The sequence below is a fragment of the Triturus cristatus genome, chromosome 2_2 (assembly GCF_964204655.1).
Source record: "Triturus cristatus chromosome 2_2, aTriCri1.1, whole genome shotgun sequence".
In the NCBI taxonomy this organism is placed as follows: Eukaryota; Metazoa; Chordata; class Amphibia; order Caudata; family Salamandridae; genus Triturus; species Triturus cristatus.
Genome location: NC_140582.1, coordinates 121,678,408 through 121,698,256, shown reverse-complemented (window position 1 = coordinate 121,698,256; position 19,849 = coordinate 121,678,408). Strand labels below are relative to the sequence as shown.

Genomic DNA, 19,849 nt, shown 5'->3' with positions numbered 1-19,849 from the left:
TTATAACCTGCAGATTAGACTACGGAAACACCCTCTAAGCCAGGGTCAGCAAATCCTTACTGGACAAACTCCAGACAATACAGAACACAGCAGCCAGACTCGTCCTTGGCGTCCCCTGACATGAACACATCACTCCACACCTGCGAGAGCTCCACTGGCACCCCATCGAGAAGAGAGGAAGTTTCAAGATACTCACCCAATGCCTCCACAACATCAGACCCCAATATCTCAACAAAAGAATTGCCTTCCACGTACCCAAGAGAAACCTCTGATCCGCCGACTTCGACCTTGCCCTTGCTGAAACCCTGAGCATCCACAGAGCCATAACAGGTGAAAGAGCCTTTTCCTATGCCCCAGCAAAGACCTGGAACGAGATCCTGATCAACATCAGACACGCGCCCACTCTACACATCTTCAGGAAGACCTGGCTCTTCGACTGCCCGGAGCTGCTTCCACCCCAGCTCCTTGCGGCCCTCACGGGTGAGTAGCACGCTTAACAATTCCCTGATAGATTGATTTTTTACTCTCAGCGATTCTCCTCAAATTTGGTATCGTGAGCATACTACTAGCAACGTGCATGTGGATGTTTTGGGACACCTCCCTCAAAACTGAGCCAGAGGGTTTATTGGAAGTGGATGCTAGCATTTTTAATCGTTGGATGTTCTCCCTGACACAGATTTCCATTGCAGAGGCAGAGTGGTTATGTTCTGTGGTCCTTTAAACAGTGTCACTCAGAGTAACCGATCTGCCTTTACAATAGGATGACAAATGCTGCCTACACCTCCATTGACTCCTGGTCTTAATTAACCTCTCCCTACCATAAAGACAGCTACCATATTTCAGCAGTCTATTTCCTCCCAGGGATTAAACACAGTTAGGGGTCCTTTACGATGGTGGGCGGACTCGCAAAGGAGCCAGGGACCGACCGCCGATTGATTGATTACTTGAGACAGTGGGGTGAAGGAGAAAATAGTGTTATTATTCCTGTTGAAAATGAGAAAAGTGCTATTGCTTGTAGCTTTTAGGATGAAAGTAGTTAGCTTTGGTTTTTTCAGAAATTTTACTGGTGTGTTTTTTTTTCTTCCAGTGTGGTCATGCATTGTCTGTAGAAAAGTGGTATGGTTTCCCTTTGTGGTTGAATACTTGTTTCTTGGTTTTCTATATTAATGTAGAAGGGAAAACAGGTGAAATGACTGTATGCAAATATAAATAAATTGTTTTATTGGAAAACAAATGTGCAACTTGGAATAAATTGGATGTAAACTGTGCCGTAAGCAAAGAAGGAGCTTAACAAACTTAAAAAAGCAAAGTTTATTAGAATTTGAGCTTCTGGTCCAGACAGCAGTACAAAATAAGAATGGCTGAGAAAAGTGTTCTAGTGTCTGAATGTTGTACCTGTTTTTTTGCAGTAGTGCAACTTTCATTCCATATTGTTGACTGTCCATATTCCATGTAGAGCTAAGCTCTACAATTCAACAATGCAGATACTTCTCAAGGAAATCCAACATCGGGTATAACAGATGGTAGCTTATATCCATCTACAGATACAACTCAGTGGGTTTGAAAAGTCAAATCTTGTTTCAGATGTGCAGAATGGCTTTGGTGAAATCCAGGAAAAGCAACATGCAATAATCGTTACCTAATCACCTCTTAAGTTCCTTTTTGTGGATGGAATAAAAAATAAATTAATTCTTAATAGACATGCATTTTCTAGAAAGTAGGGGAACATTTTACAAATAAGTTACAAAGAAATGCAAATAAACAATTTTGCACAAGAAAATTAACACATTCTGTTCACCTTCACTTGGCTGTCATCATTTGTACGAACGCTTCATAACTTACTTGACCATCACCATCAATATCTGCTTCCCTAATCATTGAATTAACTTCTTTAACTGTTAACTTCTCCCAAAGTTGGTCACCACATGATAAACCTCTGCAGCACTAATGTAGCCATTTCCATCCTTGTCGAATACATGGAATTATTCTCTTATTTCCTCTTCACTGTCTGTATCTTTCATTTTCCTGCCCATCATTGTAAGAAGCTCTGGAAAGTCAATTGTTCCGTTGCCATCAGCATCTACTTCATTGATCATATCCTGGAGTTCTGCTTCGTGAGATTTCCAAGTGACCGCATTACCTTTCCCAACGCTTTTGTCGTTATCGTACCATCGCCGTGTTTATCGAAACAAAGAAAACGATTCTTTGAACTCAGCAAATCTGTTCCTGTGTCAACCATTTTGAAGGATGCAAGTGTGTGTCAATCCATAGGCTATCTGTCATAACTGCTCCACTCTCAGGCTCAGCTCACAGGTGAAATAACAGATTTTTTGTTGTTGTTATTGCTTTCTTTACATTTTGTATTCTTGATAGGATAACTCACCTGTGTATTGTTGGATTTTTTTTTCTTCAAAACTTAGATTGTGAATTTGCACTGGTTTTGTTTTCTTTTAGTTTCTAATGCCTTTTTAGCGTTTAAGGTCAATGGAAACGAAAACGAGGTGAGTTGTTGGAGGAGTTAACATACTATTGTTGCCTGCCGGTCACTGTCCAGCACCTTCACTTAGATAAGTACCCAGCAGAGTTAGAAAATTTATTTTACCACCAGTCACTGTCCAGCACCTTCTTTGAGGTAATTTTTCAGAGGAGTAAGAAGAGTAATTTTGCCCTCCAGTCACTGTCAAGCACCTTCCCTGAGGTAAGAACCCAGCAGAGTTAGAATAGGAATTTTGCCCCCCAAGCCGCTGTTCAGCATCTTCCCTAAGGGAAGTGCCCAGCGGTGTTAGAAAAAGGAATTTTGCCCTCATCTCACTGTCCAGCACCTTCTCTGGGGTAAGTTCCCCTCATTTGAATATAGATTTTTTTTTATTAGAAGTTTATTCAATTTATTTTTATTCTGAAAAAGCTTTGTATGTTGACAACCTTTATGTTGGATGAGGACAAGTGAATAAAATGAAATGAAAGAAAGACTTATGTGTATATGGCAACCATGTTAAACTGTTTCTTAATCTGTTTGCTCTATGTTTAGATGATTTTAATATTTATTTATTTTTAGAAAATGTGTATAAAAAATTACATTGCTGCCTTGTTCTCTGTTGTGTTGCGTCGTTTTCTAATAATGTTTTATTGATTTGTGTAGTGTTGCATTTTGTAGGTATGGAGTGCATGGTACTTTTGTATTGAAAACATTTTCCATTGCACACTACTTTATTGCGTGAGTTTTAGAGATATTGAGTGGCCTGATACTATATTTTTAGGGGACGCACCCCCACAATTTTATTTGTATTGTATTTGACAAATTAGATTAACTACCATTTGTTTTTACTTTTGGGGGTATTTAAAGAAAGTTTTCTATATATAAAAAAAAAACTGTGTTGTAATTGTTAGAGTGGTAGTGATATGTGTGGCAATGGTATGGATGGTAATGGCACTTTTAATGGATTGCGATCTATCTTCGTGGTAGGGACATGCGTGGTAAAGACGTGCATAGTAGTGGTAGATGTGTGGTAAAGACTGCGTTGTAAAGTCATGCATGGTAATGGCATGCTTTGTTCTGTCATGCAACCATCCAAAACACTTCCAGAGATGCAGAGTTTCCTGACACAGAACTCAGGACTCCACTCCACTCGGCTTGTTACAGTTCCACATGGTAGTGGTTTAATCTGTAAGGACCTGTTCCAGCCTCCCCTGAATGAACAGCAGGAAGGTCTTCAGAGCCAAACGAAAGGCCTTCAGAGCCAGACAAATCAGTCAGCAGACTGATATGGAGCCTGCCTTCCTCCACTTCTCCCAGATGACTTCTCCAGCAAGCTGGAATGCCACTGTCATCACTATCTGTCCTGGGTGGGGAAGGGAGAGGGGCCTGCAGCAGCACCAATTTCTTTCTAGCAGCTACCACTGCAAATCTCCATCTGTCCTTGGATGGCATCAGGCAGAATGACTTGGTGCTGCAACCACTGAAACTTTAAATTCCATTGCAAAGCCTGTATGTGGTAGCTGACATGGTTGACGGGGAGGAAGCAGGAGGCTAAGATAAAGAACACTCAAACCTGTTACGAACATGATACAAGATCAAGCTGGAAGCATTAGGATCATCATCGACTCACTTTACCTGAGGGGAATCCCTGAACTCCACTATCTCAAGGATTTCTCCAATGATTGGAAGCCTCTGCGAAGGAGTTAAATTGGATTTCAGCTCATTGTTAGCGAACCCCAAAAATATCAGGTTTACACTCGACTGGAGGTGATCCACAACTGACACTGGTGAGGCTACCTTCAACAGTCAGTCATTAAAATATAGGAATACTGGTATCCTTGACCTCCGAAGGAGGGCAGTGACCACTGCCATTACTTTTGTGAACACCTGAGCGGCGTTGGTGAGGCCAAAAGGAAGCACAGCAATCTGAACATTCTCCTGGCTTACCGTGAACCTCAGATAATGCCCGTGGGACTGCAGGACTAGCATATGAGAATACGCGCCCTGTATTTCAAAGGATAACATTCAGCCACCCAGGTCCAGAGCAGACATATTCTGGGCCAGAGTGAGCATTTTGATTTTTTCTCCCCAAATGCCTGCACAGGATGAAAGACCCTCACTTTTCAGAAAAAGGAAATAACAAGAGTAGGAGCTCTCGCCTTTGTCCGAGTTCAGATCTTTCTTGATAACACCCTAAGAAAGTAACAACTGTATCACATGCAATAGAATGGGCAGCTGCTCACCTGAAATTCGCTCTTGTATTTGGAGGAATAGTGGGTGCGGTGGAATGAAAGGGTAGGACTAGGCCTTTTTAATGATATGTAAGATATATACATTGAAAGTGATGGTTTGCCAACCTGGAAGGAAATGATGAATCCTGTCCCCACTTGTTAGGTGTGCATCACTAAGGGAAATCTAAATGGGTTTTTGGCTGTTGTAGCAGGGGAAGAGGATATGGATGCTTCCTGCCAGAACCCACGTCCATGGCCATGAAAGTACTGGGGTGCCTCATTTATTGGTTGAAAAGGCAGTCTCTGTTTGTACTCCAGGCCTTTGAAGTAGCCTCTAAACTTTCTGAATTGATAGTAAAACTGTTTGCTAATGGCCAACAGTCCCAAACAGTGCACCAAAGCTATGCTTTCCTTAAAGTGCTCCTCTCTGCCTTGTACCAAATAGGTGGCGAACATCAAAAGGCATTATCATGAGTGAGGCCTGTACATCCCCAGAGAATCTTGCGGAATGCATCCATGCATGCGGATAAAGTACAACACTAGTGTTGACTGCCCTCCCCTGGAAAATGCCAACCCCTGTCCAAAGTGCCAGGAGTCTAGCACTTGCATGACATGTAAGGGAAAAGCAGAAATGGTTTGTGGTCATGTAATAATATGACGGTCAAAACACAACATCATCTGGTGCCAGTAATCCACAAGGATTGCACTTTGGTGGGTGCATGCACAAGAACATGTGCACATTTGGCTCTCAAAAGAAAGTCTGGAGAGTGCTCACAGGGTTGCAGACTTGCACAGGGATGAAAACACCATCTTGGGGTCATAACTTGGTATTTAATCCACACCACCCCACTTGTACCTAGCTTGTTATCTTAGGAAAAAAGGACCTTGTTTGCCAGGCTTTATGTATTTACTAGATTTTACTGAAGCCATGAGTTTCCACTTTCTCAGCAGCATTTGCAGCTTTCATTTTTAGAGACTTACAAGATAAAGAAAACAGAAAGGTTATGAAAAGTCATACATGAACTGCATTTAAGCTAAGTCGCCCCACTTAATTACTCATTGTGGGTGGACTGGAGATGTTTGCAGGCAAGGGGATCTTAGTCTGGGGGAAAATAGAAAACATTGAACGTGAATTATATTTTTTACCTGATGTGAGAACTATTTAAAGCACCCAATGGAACAATGTGAATAATTGCTCGGCAAACATTATTCTGAGAGACATGGTTTACAGCTGTTTTCAAGAACACAGCTACAGATGATTTAGGTGTGCAGAATGCTTTGGAAAATTACATCTTAAAGGTCATGAAGGCTTTTGGAGTATTTGAAGTTTCTGATTAAGTTTGATAAGAAAAAATCAAATGGAAAGGAAGCATTTATTTTCACTGCCAAGAAGTGATTTTAGGTCATTTAAGCTGTTTAGTGAATGAGTAAAATGTAGAATTTTGAGAAGGCCTATTATGCCAGCTTTAATTTCCTTTAAAAACACGGGAATTGGAACCAACATTTCCCAGTTAATCTGGTCATAACGAGAGGATTTAAAGATAATAGGATAAAAAGCAGTTCTTCCTCATAAAAGAAAGTTTAGAGAATACCTAATTAAGCAGATTAACACGTGATATAAACATTCCTTGCAGCAATCTACCTGGATGTTCATGCAAGCTCTTGTGCTATGTAGCTGAGCAGCATATGTGATTTCAATACAACAGAGAACATCAGCCCTTTTGAAGCGACCCTTATATCCTTTAGAGCAGATCTCTCTTGTACTCATCCACTCACTTTTCCCCCTTGCCCAACAACTGCCAGATACTGTGGGACCATCCCAGGCTGCAGAAGGGAGTTGGGGCAAAGTGTCTTGGCCAATCTGAATCATCCCCACAGGGCTAACTAAATACCAGGTTAGTGCCTTGGGTTTGACAGCAGTCTGTAATACCCAGACAAGCCCGGGTGATAACAGCTCTGGAGAATGGCCGCCTCCTGCGCGGTTAGGTATCTTCTGGGCCAAAAAGGCGCTAAGGTCTTCCAGGACTGTCGGCAATACTGTGATCTGTAAAATGCAAATTACGGTCCCATTTTTTTCAAAATATTTTTGGGAAGCAGTCACCCTGTCTACATCTTTGAGGAGCCTCAGCCACAGCAAACAGACCTTGATAAATATGATCATTTTCTCAAACAGAATGACCTAGACACCCTTTATCTTTTTGTCCACATGCTTTAAGAATTGAGGAGCCATCTGCAACATTTCACCACATTGTTTCATTTGGGATTTGGACCAAAGTGGGGGGTATTTTATTTCTCTGCTGACACTTGCGATGCTGGCAACCTCTACTTAATGTGGCTCCATAGGACTGATGTACAAAGAGCCTCGCTCGCAGTATGCAGGTGGATTACTTTAGCACCTTGAAAATAACACTTTTTTTGCGCACCGTCGAGTCAGGTGCATTAAACGTTTGCACATATGGAATAGGAATTGTTGCATTTTTGCCCATCCAGAAAAGAGCACAAACACCCTACTCTGGGGCATATCAACAACAACCGGCGATAATTATCTCTAAGCGCACTTAGCGCTAGGATAATTATCGCCTGGCTAGCGTGAATTTTTATCGCTGAGATAGCGTGCTTATCTCAATAGCGATAAAAATCCTCACGCTAACAGGCTAACGTGAGATTATCGCTGGAAACCCAGCGATAATCTCATGTTACCTTGTTGATAGGGACAGGCAAACTTAGCCATGATATCCACCTCCCATAGGATATCATGGCTAAGTCAGGAAAATACCAGACGTAAAAAAGCAGCGTTAACCGAGGTTAGCGCTGCTTTTTTTGTCTCTAACAGGGTTAGCGATATTCTTGATAATAGGAGAAATGTCGCTTAGCGACATTTCTCCTATTATTTTACTCTGGGACTCCCCCTTTGCAAGGGGAAGCGTAGAATAAAAGGGTGCTAACATGCAAATTTGCATGTTAGCACCCTGTTGTTGATAGGGCGCTAGTTTTATCTCTGCTTTTTTGGCTTTTAAAGCCAAAAAAGCAGAGATAAAGCCCTTGTTGATATGCCCCTAAATAGTTCGTTAACAGAGATGAAATATTTGTAATGCATTTCTCTGCACAAAATCACTAAACGATAGCAACGAAACAATACATTTCTGCAAAATTAGGGGCATATGTACAAGGAAGTGGCGGAGAGAGGCGTTAGCCATGATGGCTTAACGCCTAACTCCGCCACCTCAGAAACACAAAGCCGCAACATATTTACAAAAATATGTTGCAGCCTTGCATTTCCCCCTTAGCAGTGTAGCACCAAAGCAGGAACCCTTGAACCATAGTGCAAGGGTGGCTGCGTGCAGGGGAAGATTGTGTATGTGCAGGAAGATCCCCCTTCCTGCACATAAACAATCTTTAAATGGCATTTTGTCACTTCTTTGTGTGCTGCTTAAAGCAGCACACATGGAAGTCGCGAAATGTCATTTTTTTTAAAAGATTGTTTATGTGCAGGAAGGAGGTCCTTCCTGTACATAAACAATCCAAGGCTTATTGCTTTTTCCATGTGTGCTGCATAAGGTAGCACACATGGAAAAAGCAAAAAAGAGGAGAAATAAAGCATTTCTCCTCGTTCTGCTAACTTAAAATCAGGTTTTCCCTGGTCTTAACTCTGGCGTTGCCTGCAATGTACACTGCCCTTGTAAATAGGGGGCAGCATCAAAATCAATGGGTGTTGCGGTTCGAATCTCCACTGCAACACCCACTGCCCACCCCTTTCACACTAAGCATAGCGTGAAAGGGGGCCTTATTTACAAGGCAGTGTTAAGCCATGTTAAGTGGTTCAACGCTGCCTTGTAAATAAGGCAAAGCCCCTATTGCCACAGAAACGTCACAAAAAGTGACAATCCCGTGGCGATAGGGGCTTGCAGATATGCTTCTTAGTTTCTTCGGATAATTCCTCACGATTAGTGCAACATCGAGCAAAGGTCTAAATAAGAAATCTTAATCAGTGCCTTCAGATTAATTTATTGGAATGTATGGTAAGAACTATAGAAAAGGGATTTAGAAAAGAGAGCAGAGCACAGTAGTGATAGGCATGTCCGGATCAAGTTTAAATACAATATAGGAATAATAGGAAAATAGTTTATTTTAGACTGAAACTGAACTGAATGATTAATAATGTGTATCTCATAAGTAAATGGTGCAGGAATTATTTGTAAGATGATTTTTAATTATTACTTTCATCTCAATTTATTTTATTTAGAATCCATTATATTCCAAACAGAAAGATTTTACAACAAAAAATAACAATACAAATAAAAGTGTGATAAGGTGGTTAACACTGATTCAAAGTGATCGGTTATGCAGTCGAGTAAACAGTTGCGTGAAAAACACTGGAGAAGATGAACACAGACCTTAGTACTTATTTCGATCTAGTGAGACACAAAGGTATAAATATGCATGAACTGCGTTATGCGTTATGCGGCAAGTGAGGGGGCAGTCGCTGGAGGCTCGCTAGTTGCAGATGATATTTCAGTCCTTTTTTTGAACTCCAGGATGGAGGGTGATGCACGGACGTCTGGTGTTCGAGAATTCCCGTGGAGTGGGCCTCCTAGGTAGAGCTACCACCTGGCTTGCTTTCTACTAGTATGACCGGTATTTAATGTCCCTTCCGTACAAAAATTAGAAAAATCACACAAAGCAGCATTTTTCCGCTTATCTGTACATACTTTAAACAGTAGGCGCCTTATTAGGAATGCGCCATGTTGCCCCCTATTTACAAAGTGACGCATCTAGGTAGGTGTGTCCCTTTGTAAACCCCTGCGCCACATTACACCTGCACCATGTATAGTGTATGCAGGGAGGACGCTACTGTGTCAATATCTTATGCCTGCCTCACAGCAGGCGTAAGACTGATGTAGGCCTTTCACATGGGGTTTGCCCCATGTGAAAGGACACATTGCTGGAGCTGCACCTGTTTTCAGACACACCCCAGTAATGTGCCACTTTTGCACGTTCAGACACGTCAGAAAGACTGACGTATCTGTAACTCCTTGTGACATGGAGCGCCACACATTAAATACAGCGCATCCATCCTATCGCAAGTAGGGACAGTAAAAACGGTTGCATCGCTGTTTTCACACAGCGATGCAACAGTTTTCTTAAATTAGGCCCTAAATGTTAAAAGAAAGCACATTAAAAAGTGTTCTACAGCTGCCCTTATGATCCCTGACTGATACTTAATAAGCATCCCCGGGTCTAAGTTGAATCCTAAAGCACGAAAAGATGACCGGTATTTACCTATGGGACAGGTGGCAACCCAAAGGTAAGTAAAAGGACCAAATGTGGAAGTGGCAGAGGGCGTCTTAGGTGAAACGTGGACAAAATGAGCCTAGATTTTGGTTTGGAATATAGTGGCGTAGAACGCCAGATAGGAAGTCAGGAGCAGTACAATTCATTACTTTGAATACAAATGCCAATAGTTTGCATAGGGCCCTGTGTTTGGCAGATAGCTAGCTAGGTTTGTAGCAATGTGTTGAAGTGAGAGTATAACTAGCTAGGTCATACAACGTTCTGGTCTTGAAGCTGAGGACCTTGATGTGAAACGATTGTGGAGGAGTCGTGAAGTAATCCAGTCTAATGAGTATTAGTGATTGTTTTGGCTGTAACAAATGTGTTGTATGGGTGGATCCTATGCATGTTCAACATGTGAAATTGTGTTCAAAACCAATAAGAAACAACATTACTGTTGGAAACAGTACTGGGCTCTTAGGAGCCATTGCGGTAAATCAATATACGTCGGTATATCAAAAAAATAATGCTTGAGGAGCATCTATTCAGTTGGTGCTCTGACAGGTAATTTCTAAGAAAAAAATTGAAAAGTTTTAGAAAGCTGCTAGAGGCAACAAAACCTGGATTTTACCAGCACTTAAATAGAGTAATCATGCCCCCATTTTCTTTTGACAATAGTTGTAAGCTTGTAACCTGGGGATGAGCGTAGCATCTCAGTAATTTTGTCTCCACTAGAGCCTCAGGTTAAATTGGAGCAAGACAGCGATTTATCTCCTGAATCACTTTTTGACAAAGAGCATACCTAGTGCTCAGCCAACTGCTTAGCCAACCCTAGTAGGAATCCCTGTATAATTGGAAGGAAAGTGCTTACATTATGTTGCCCAGAGATCATGGGGCATCAAAACACAAAGTGATGGATGAAATGCATGGATTAATCTCAGCCACTGGTAATTTCTTGCACCGTATCAAATCCATCATTTTTTACCCACCATGCCACCTCAGTTTGGACCCAGCCATATGTAAATCAGCCTTGACCCTATTCTAATGGGAACAGTGCTGCCTCACCTACCAGGTCAGGTACTCCCTAAACCAGAAAATAAGCCATCAAGGTCTGGTTTCACCCTTGTTATGGGTTCATCTGTAGAGTATAACTTGACTCCAGTGACACAGGGAGAATGGTACCCATCACACTTAGGGCATCAAAACAGAGAGTGATGGATGGAATGTTTGATTTAATCTCAGTCACTGGAAATGACTCGGTGCCACCTTGTTAGACTTGGCTTTATGAGTGGGTTTACCCCCAGACTTTTTGCTTTTTGGCCTCTTGATTTTGACCTTTCTTTTGTTGATTTTAGTACTCTGGGCACTTTATCAGTGCTAAAGTGCATATGCTCTCTATGTAAATTGTGTTTATGGATTGGGGTTCCCATGACTGACTTATTTGATTCACTACTAAGGCCCTAGTACAGTTCAATGTGTATGCCCAGGGCCTGTAAATCAAATGCTGCTAGTGGGCCTCCAGCACTGATTGTGCCACCCAAACAGGCAGCATTTCAAAGGTGTCTCAGACCTGCCACTGCAGTGTTTACGTTCAGCTTTTACTGCCATGTCAACCCGGCAAGTGCACCCACTAGCCAAGCCCAGACCTGCAGCACTTCGCACCGCAACTCTGCTCTTACCGATGACGCCATCCGCCGCTGCCACCACTGAGCCACTGCTTGCACCATGACCTGCGGGCAGCATACTCTGCAGCTGCATGCTTCCCACTACCACCCTGGTATACTCAACGATGCTGCGATGCAGTCACTGATGCCACTGCCTGCACCGTGAGCTGTGAACACCGCTCGTGGAGAACACGGAGCACCGTCCCACTTCACACCACAGCCCTGGTCTCACTGAGGATGACGCTCCAAGCTGACATCAATGCCACTGCTTGCACCGTGGTTTGTGTGCACAGCTCGAATGTTACTCAATGCACTGCCCTGTTCTAGACCACAGCCTCTGCTCACCGACGCCAACGCAATCGACTCCATATCATCAAACGATGCCACTGCCTACACTGCGACCTGTTGGCCCCGCAAACTGCATTGCACTGTCTCGTACCGCAGCCTTGGATCTACTGACAACAGCGCTTCAGCAACAAGTACTCTGCTGCTTGCACCGTGACCTGTAAGCATCCCAAGGAGCACCGCCCTGCTTTTCACCAAAGCCCTGGTCTCACCGGCGCCGCTGGACGACCGTCACCGAGCCGCTGCCTGCACCGCGACCTGAGGGCACTGCAAGTTCCACTGCTCCACTTCACATCGCAGCCACAACGCTGTCCGATGCGTGCGGTCCTAATTTTGAACTCAAGGAATTTGACCTGCAACGAGTGTTACTTCAAGGGCCGATGACTCCTGCACCAACTTCCGGTACCGAGGCCTGCTGATGCTGCTCCTCCGTTTTGGTCTTGTTTCACATGTGTAAATATTGGATATTTTTCTAAAAGTGGTGTGGTTTTCTTTTGTAGTGTTTTCAATGTATTACTGTTTGTTATGTGCAACTGCTTTACACACTGCCTCTGGGATAAGCCTGACTGCTCGCGCTAAGCTACCAAGGGGGTGAGCAACTGTTATTTTAATCCCATTATCCTGACTAGAGTGGTAGATTCTGCCTGGCTTAGGTGCAAACCTTAGCCAACCAGAAAACTCATTTCTAGCATTCCTCCAAATCCATTGTTGTCTGCCACCTCAGTTTAGACCCAGCCACATTTAAATCTGTTTTATCATTTCTCCAATAGGAAGAGTCCAGCCCAAACTGCTAGGCCAGGTCCTCCCTGAATCAGAAAACAATCAACCCAGGAATAGTTTTGTCCTTAGTATGGGCTAATCACCCACGCATACTTTGAGTCCAGTGGCACAGTGAGCACGGTGCCATCGTCTGGGTACACCCGTCACAGTTAGGGCATCAAAAAACAAAGTGATGAATGGAATTCTTGAAATAATCTCAGCTACTGGCAATCGATTGGATCGTATCCCAATACATTGGTTTACGCCCACCAGGCCACGTCAGGTTAGACCCAGCCATATGCAAGTCAGCCTTGATTTTGCTCCAATGAGAACAGTCTAGCCTGAACTGTCTGACCAGGTCCTCCCTGACCCGGAAAACAAGCAACCTAGAACCTGTATCACCCTTATTATAGGCTCATCATCCTGGTACAGCTTGATTCCAGTGGCACAGTAAGCACATCCTTTTCTGCCACCTCAGTTTGAACCCAGCCATATGCAAATCACTCTTTACCTTTCTCCAATAGGAAGAGTCCAGCCCAAACTGCTATTCCAGGTCCTCCCTGAACCAGAAAACAATCAACCCAGGACTTGTTTTGTGCCTATTATGGGCTCATCACCCATGCATAATTTGACTCCAGTGTCACAGTGAGCACAGGACCCACTTTGGAACATACCCGTCACACTTAGGGAATCAAAACATAGAGTGATTGATGGAATGCTTGATTTAATCTCAGCCATTGGCAACCGCTTAGGGCTGCAACACAATCCATTATTTTACATCCACCATGCCACCTCAGTTTAGACCCAGCCTTATGCAAACCAGCCTTGACCCTACTCCAATGGGAACAGTTCAGCCCGATTTCCCCGGCCATGTCCTCCCTGAACCAGAAAACAAGCAACATAGGACTCATTTTACCCTTATTAGGGTCTCATCATCCAGGTAGAGCTTGATTACAGTGGTACAGTGAGCATACAACGCACATGTGAACATACCCATTACACTTCAGGCATCAAAACACAAGGAAATGCTTGAATAAATCCCAGCCACTGGCAAATGCTTGGGGCTGCATCCCAATCCATCGTTATTTGCCTACCATGCAACTTCAGTTTGGGCCATGTCAAATGCAAATGAGCCTTGACCCTGCTTCAATGGGAACAGTCCAGCCCGAACAGCCAGGCCAGGTCCTCCCTGAACCAGAAAACAAGAGATCTAGGATCCATTTTGCCTTTATCATGGGATCATCAGCCAGGTGTGCCTTATTCCAATGACAGCGCGAGGACAGGACCAATGTCTGGACATACCTATCACATCTAGGGCATCAAAACACAAAGTGATGGTCGAAACGCTTGAATTAATTTCAGTCACTGGCAATCACTCAGGCCACATTTCAATCCATCGACTTACGCCCACCATGTCACCTTAGTTTGGGCCCAGCCATATGCAAATCAGCATTGACCCTCCTCCAATGGGAACAGTCCAGCCCAAACTGCCAGGACAGGTCCTCCCTAAACCAGCAAATAACTAACCCAGGACCAGTTTTGCCCTTAATATGGGCTCATCAGCCAGATAGAGCATGATGACAGTGACTCCAGTGAGCACTGGACCCATGCCTGGGCATACCTGTCACATTTAGGGCATCAAACCACAAAGTGATGGAAGGTATGATTGAATGAATCTCAGCCACTGGCAATCATTTGGGCCGAATCCTAATCCATTTTTTTCACCCACTCTGCCTCCTTAGTTTAGGCCCAGCCTTATGCAAACCAGCCTTGATCCTACTCAAATGGGAACAGTCCAGCCCAAACTGCCAGGCCAGGTCTTCCCTGAACCTGAAAATAAGCAATCCAGGATCGGATTTGCCTTAAGATGGGCTCATTAGCCAGGCATGCCTGATTTCAATGTCACGGTGAACATGGGGCCCACGTCTGGACATACCAGTGACATATAGGGCATCTAAATCCAAAGTGATGGATGGGATTCTTGAATTAATTTCAGTCACTGGCAATCACTCAGGCTACATTTCGCCCACCATGTCACCTTAGTTTGGACCCAGCCATATGCAAATCAGCATTGACCTAATCCAGTAGGAACAGTCCAACACGAAGAGCCAGGCAAGGTCCTCCCTAAATCGGCACACAGTCAACCCAGGACTGCTTGTGCCTGTATTATCAGCTCATCAATCAGGGATGGCTTGAATCCAGTGGCACAGTGATCATGGTATCTCGACATACCTGTCACACTTAGGGCATCAAAACACAACGTGATTGATTGTATGCTTGAATAATCCTCAGCCACTGGCAATTGCTTGGGCCTGCTGTTTGCCCCCTGCAAATTTACCTGAACCCAAGACTACCAGAGTGACTCCATGGGCTAGTTTGTTGGCCTCCTGTTCAGAGCTGCAAGGACATAAAAGGCTCCCACCTTCTTGAACACAGACCTGGAGCCTGCTTGAGTGAGCCCTGAACCCCCAACTGGTGTCCTACCAGTCCTGAACCCTTGGTTGTGGTGCTAAATGTGCCCAGATAGGCAAAATCCAAAACTTGAGACAATCCAGGTGATCCATGCTGCTCCCACTACGTTCTTATTGTACCAGAAAACCCTTTTTAGCAATCCTTCGTCAAAGGGGTAAGCAAATGTCCTGGAAATGTGTTTCAGCTACAGCCTCCTGCCTCGTCCCGCTGGATATTTTCGACTTCCAAAAAAGTGACTAAGTCCGAACATAGAAATCTTCACAGCAACTTTGTCCAGAGGCTCCTGAACAATGACGCTCCCTTCTCAGGCACCACCTGCAACTCTGCCACGCTGAACTTTACCTTCTAAGAAAAACTTTCTTGAAAATACTTCTAAGACCGAAGGTAAGTGTTGACTGAGTCCAATCCAGTTCTTGTATCCGATCCACACTCCATCGCGGTTGGCTATATATCTCGACTTTGACAGGTTCTCGCACAACTGGACTTTTGACGCTTTGATAATTTTTAGGTGCTAGGCTTTACTAAAAACGTTAAAAATTCATTACTCCATTTCTACTGATTGTATTTCTGTCCATTTGGTGTCAAATAATTTGATAAAATTGACTCAATTTTCTAAAAAGTTGTGTGATTTTTCTTGTGTGGTGTTTTTGCTTTATTACTGTTTTTGTGCTGCATAAATACTTTACACATTGCCTCTCAGTGAAGCCTGATTGCTTTTTATGCAAAGCTACCCAGGATTAAGAAAAGGCTAATTCATTGACTTTTTGTCATTTGCCCTGCCAATGATCATGGCTGTTGCTTGGTCCGTGTCCTCCTCGACCAAGGTCAAACTGCAACCCTCATTCTCCTTGACCTTTCAGCAGCCTTCAACACCGTCTCCCATCGAACACTAGCCACCAGGGTCCATTACCCCAGCATCTAAGGAACAGCCTTAGACGAGTTACGATATTTCCTCTCAGGCGGAACACAAAGAATAAGACTTCCACCCTTCCTCTCAGAACCAACAGAATAAGATACAGAGTACCCCACACTCTTCAATGTCTACATGGCCACCCTCGCAACCATCATCAGAAACCACAGACTCAGCATCGTCTGCTACTCCAATGACACCAAGCTCATCCTCTCCCTCACCAAGGAACCCAACATCATCAGGCGCAATTTCCAAGAAGGCTTAAAAGACATCGCAACCTGGATGAGCAACAGCTGCCTGAAGCACAACTCAGAGAAAACAGAAGTCCTCGTTCACTGCTCCAACCCCTCCGCATGGGACAGCTGGTGGCCCCCTGCCCTCAGAAAACTACCCACCCCAACGGACCACGCACGCAACCTTGGCATCATACTTGACTCTTCACTCACCATGAACCACCAGATTGACACTGTGTCCTCCACATGCTTCAACACCCTCTGCATACTTCGCAAGACCTTCAAGTGGATCCCCCCCCCCGGACTCCAGGAGACCATCAGTCACGCTCTCATCACCAGCAGACTAGACTACGGAAATGCTCTCTACGCCAGAATCAACAAAAAACTCCTCCGCAAACTCCAGACCATCCAGAAAGCCACAGCCAGACTTCTCCTTGACATCCCATGACACGATTACATCACCCAACACATCTGCGACCTCCACTGGCTATCCATCGAAAGAAGAATAACCTTCAAACTGCTCACACATGCCTACAAACCCCTCCACAACACCGGACCCCAATAACTCATTGAACGAATCTCCTTCCATGTCCAAGAGAAACCTCCACTCAGCCGAACTCGCCCTATCCACTGTCCCTCGCTTCCACAGGGCCAGAGCAGGTGGCAGATCCTTCTCCTACCTCGCAGCCACAACCTATAATGAACTCCCCCTTCATATTCAACAAAGCCCTACACCTCACCAGTTCAGAAAGGACCTCAAAACCTGGCTTTTCAAGTGACCAACGGAGCTGCCCACTCCCCCAGCGCCTTGAGACCTTCACGGGTGAGTGGTGCCCTCTACAAACCTTGATTGATTGATTGAGGGTTCACACACCAGTCAGCCAACAACCCATTTTCTCATACAAAGCATACGTGATCTTAGACTCCCACATTACATTTTATAGTACTTCAAACGCACTACAAAATTCGATTCACAAACCATGTCTGAAGACCAACGCCTCTAAATGTCCTATCGTTTTCTTTTCAGCGATTTCAGCTCTGACTGCAAAGTTGCCCCACAAGTAGGTATATGTTTTAGTATTAAGTGGAGGAGGGAAAGGGGTAGTGGCTATAAAATGAGGAATTAATATGACTACAGAGTGGGATTTAGGGAGATGTAAGGCGGGTTGGGTAAGAGCTGTGTAGGGGTATAGGGAGGGACATTGCACCCATTCACAAAATAGTAATAAATTACTGTTATGAATTCTATACATCACTTTTAATCGTTATTAATACATAATAAAAAATAATATGTGTACTATAGGTGGGCATTTTGTTAAATTTTAGCGTCAAACTTTTTTTTATTAACATCTTTAAATAAATTAAATATTTAAATCAAAATTAGTTTCATAGTGTAGCAATTTTATTCTTTGTTCTGCATTTAAGATAAATATATAAAATTAATTTACATTACTATTTAGCATAAAATATTTTTGGGGTGTTTTTTCAAGTTAATTACACTATTTTACTTTCCCCTTTAATTTACCGTATAGGGTCTCCACTGCTGTGGTGGAGATTTCCCTATGATAAAATATTGGGAAAAACTCAAATTTACTCAAACTTTTGCGGTGCGGTAGCAGTCCAGCATGCCACCACCCTGCTCTCACACCACCAAATTTGACAACCTGCCAGATTAGGAGTTCTCTCCTGGTTTGGCATGAGGTCCCACAGCGGTGTCTTTGAAAAAGCCAAAGTAAATTCCTGCACGCCATGGAATATGCCCCCTGGCATACATTCCAGTTTACAGGAGTCACAAGGAGCCCTGTAGGGCCCCTTTGGTTTCTCCACCACCATGAGAAGGCTGGCATTGAGGAAACTCAGAATATGCTTGGTGGTGCCGCAGCAGCACCACCAAGCATAGTGCTGCCCCCGCCTGCTGCTTCACCACCAAGGAAAGCGGTTCCCTGGTGGTTGTGGCAGTCTCAAAACTGTCTGACCACCGTACTTGTAGTACAGCGGTCAGACCACCGGTGCAGTGGTCCCCGATTGCCACCACACATCAAGCACGGGTTTGGTGGTCCGTGGACTGCCAAACTTGTAGTCAGGCACTAAATGTACTACTGGTAAACCTACACATGTAGATCTTTGTGAACAGGCCCCTAAATGTCTATGTCTCCACAGGGAAGAGTGCAAGCAAAGTAGATATTTTAGTAGCACTGGATGGAGTGATTATAACAATCATAGACACCATCACTGAGCTTTACAACTATCCTATAGTATTCTGTAAATACTTCAACACTTTTCTTTGCAGGGATAGCCAGATTAGCAAACTAATTAATTAGGACTTTGAATGATGTTTTCTGGAGGCAAACATACATTAAAGTTGGTCCAGTGGGTCAAGTAGGGCCAAACCTTCCTTTTAGTTACTGGTGGCCTACACTTTTTAAGTCTTTTCAAATGGACTCAACTGGCAAGAAAACTTTTAGCATAAGGAAAAGGGCTAACCTAATTAATTACACATGAATACATCTAGAATCTTGGCCTATAGCTCCAGATATAGAAGTAGTCCAGTCATTAGGTGAAGCAAAGAGTGCTGGAAGGGTGATGGATTGTCTGACATGGAAAGGAATCGCAACCTTCGGCTGAAACATCAACACAATTTTGATTTTAAAATAAATACTTAAATTGTATTAAACATTTTCTAGTGTTCTTGAGTGTGTTATTCCTTAATGAAAAAGTACTTTGAGTGTCATAAATTATTCCTAAAATGTCTCATGGGATGGATTGTTACCTGAAGCACATTTTATCCAAATGTTGCTTAGTGGGCTGAGAGGCGATTTCAGTCAAACTGTGTTTTGGTTTCAGATTGTCAAACTGACTCAGTGTTTAGTGTCAGGGGGTATAGAAAACCAAATTCTATGTTCTAGAGTAATCTAGTGAACATTTCATAATAGAAGTCAAAATCTTAATCTTCAGACCGATTATCAAAGACCTTAACCACTAGGCTACAAGAGAATCATTGCTATGTCAGACACAATTTAATTATGGCATGCAGCCAAAATACAAGTGTGTACAGTGCCAAAGGAGAGTGTATTTGGTAAGCCACACCATTTACAGTATAGTATGGAGGAGGGAGGGGAATGTGGAAGGGATGGAGGCAGAGGGGGAGAGGTGGAAGAAAATAGAGTAGGAGGTTTTGGTTTTATCTTTGCACCCTCGTATACTTAAACAGCTATTTTCAGACACAGTGTGAAGAATAAAACATGTGTCCATGGATAAAAACTGAAAACACGTTCTTAATGTTTTTCATTGAACATACCTTAGAATAGAATCCAGGATTTGAACCCTTAGCTCTTTTATAAGCTGGTTTAACATATACCTATAACATTTGGTACAAAAATACAAGTGAATATGGTGCCATCCGTAAGTGTACTCAGCCACCCAAATCACTTACAGAATAGTATGGAGGAGGGAGGCATGGAAGGAAGGGGGTTGAAGTTTCGGGTGAG

General features: G+C 43.5%; 1 pseudogene; it reads right to left on the bottom strand.

Annotated features, from left to right (window-relative positions):
* Positions 1-1,800: 1,800 nt before the first annotated feature.
* Positions 1,801-2,210, bottom strand: LOC146861970 (calmodulin pseudogene; annotated as a pseudogene).
* Positions 2,211-19,849: the final 17,639 nt, after the last annotated feature.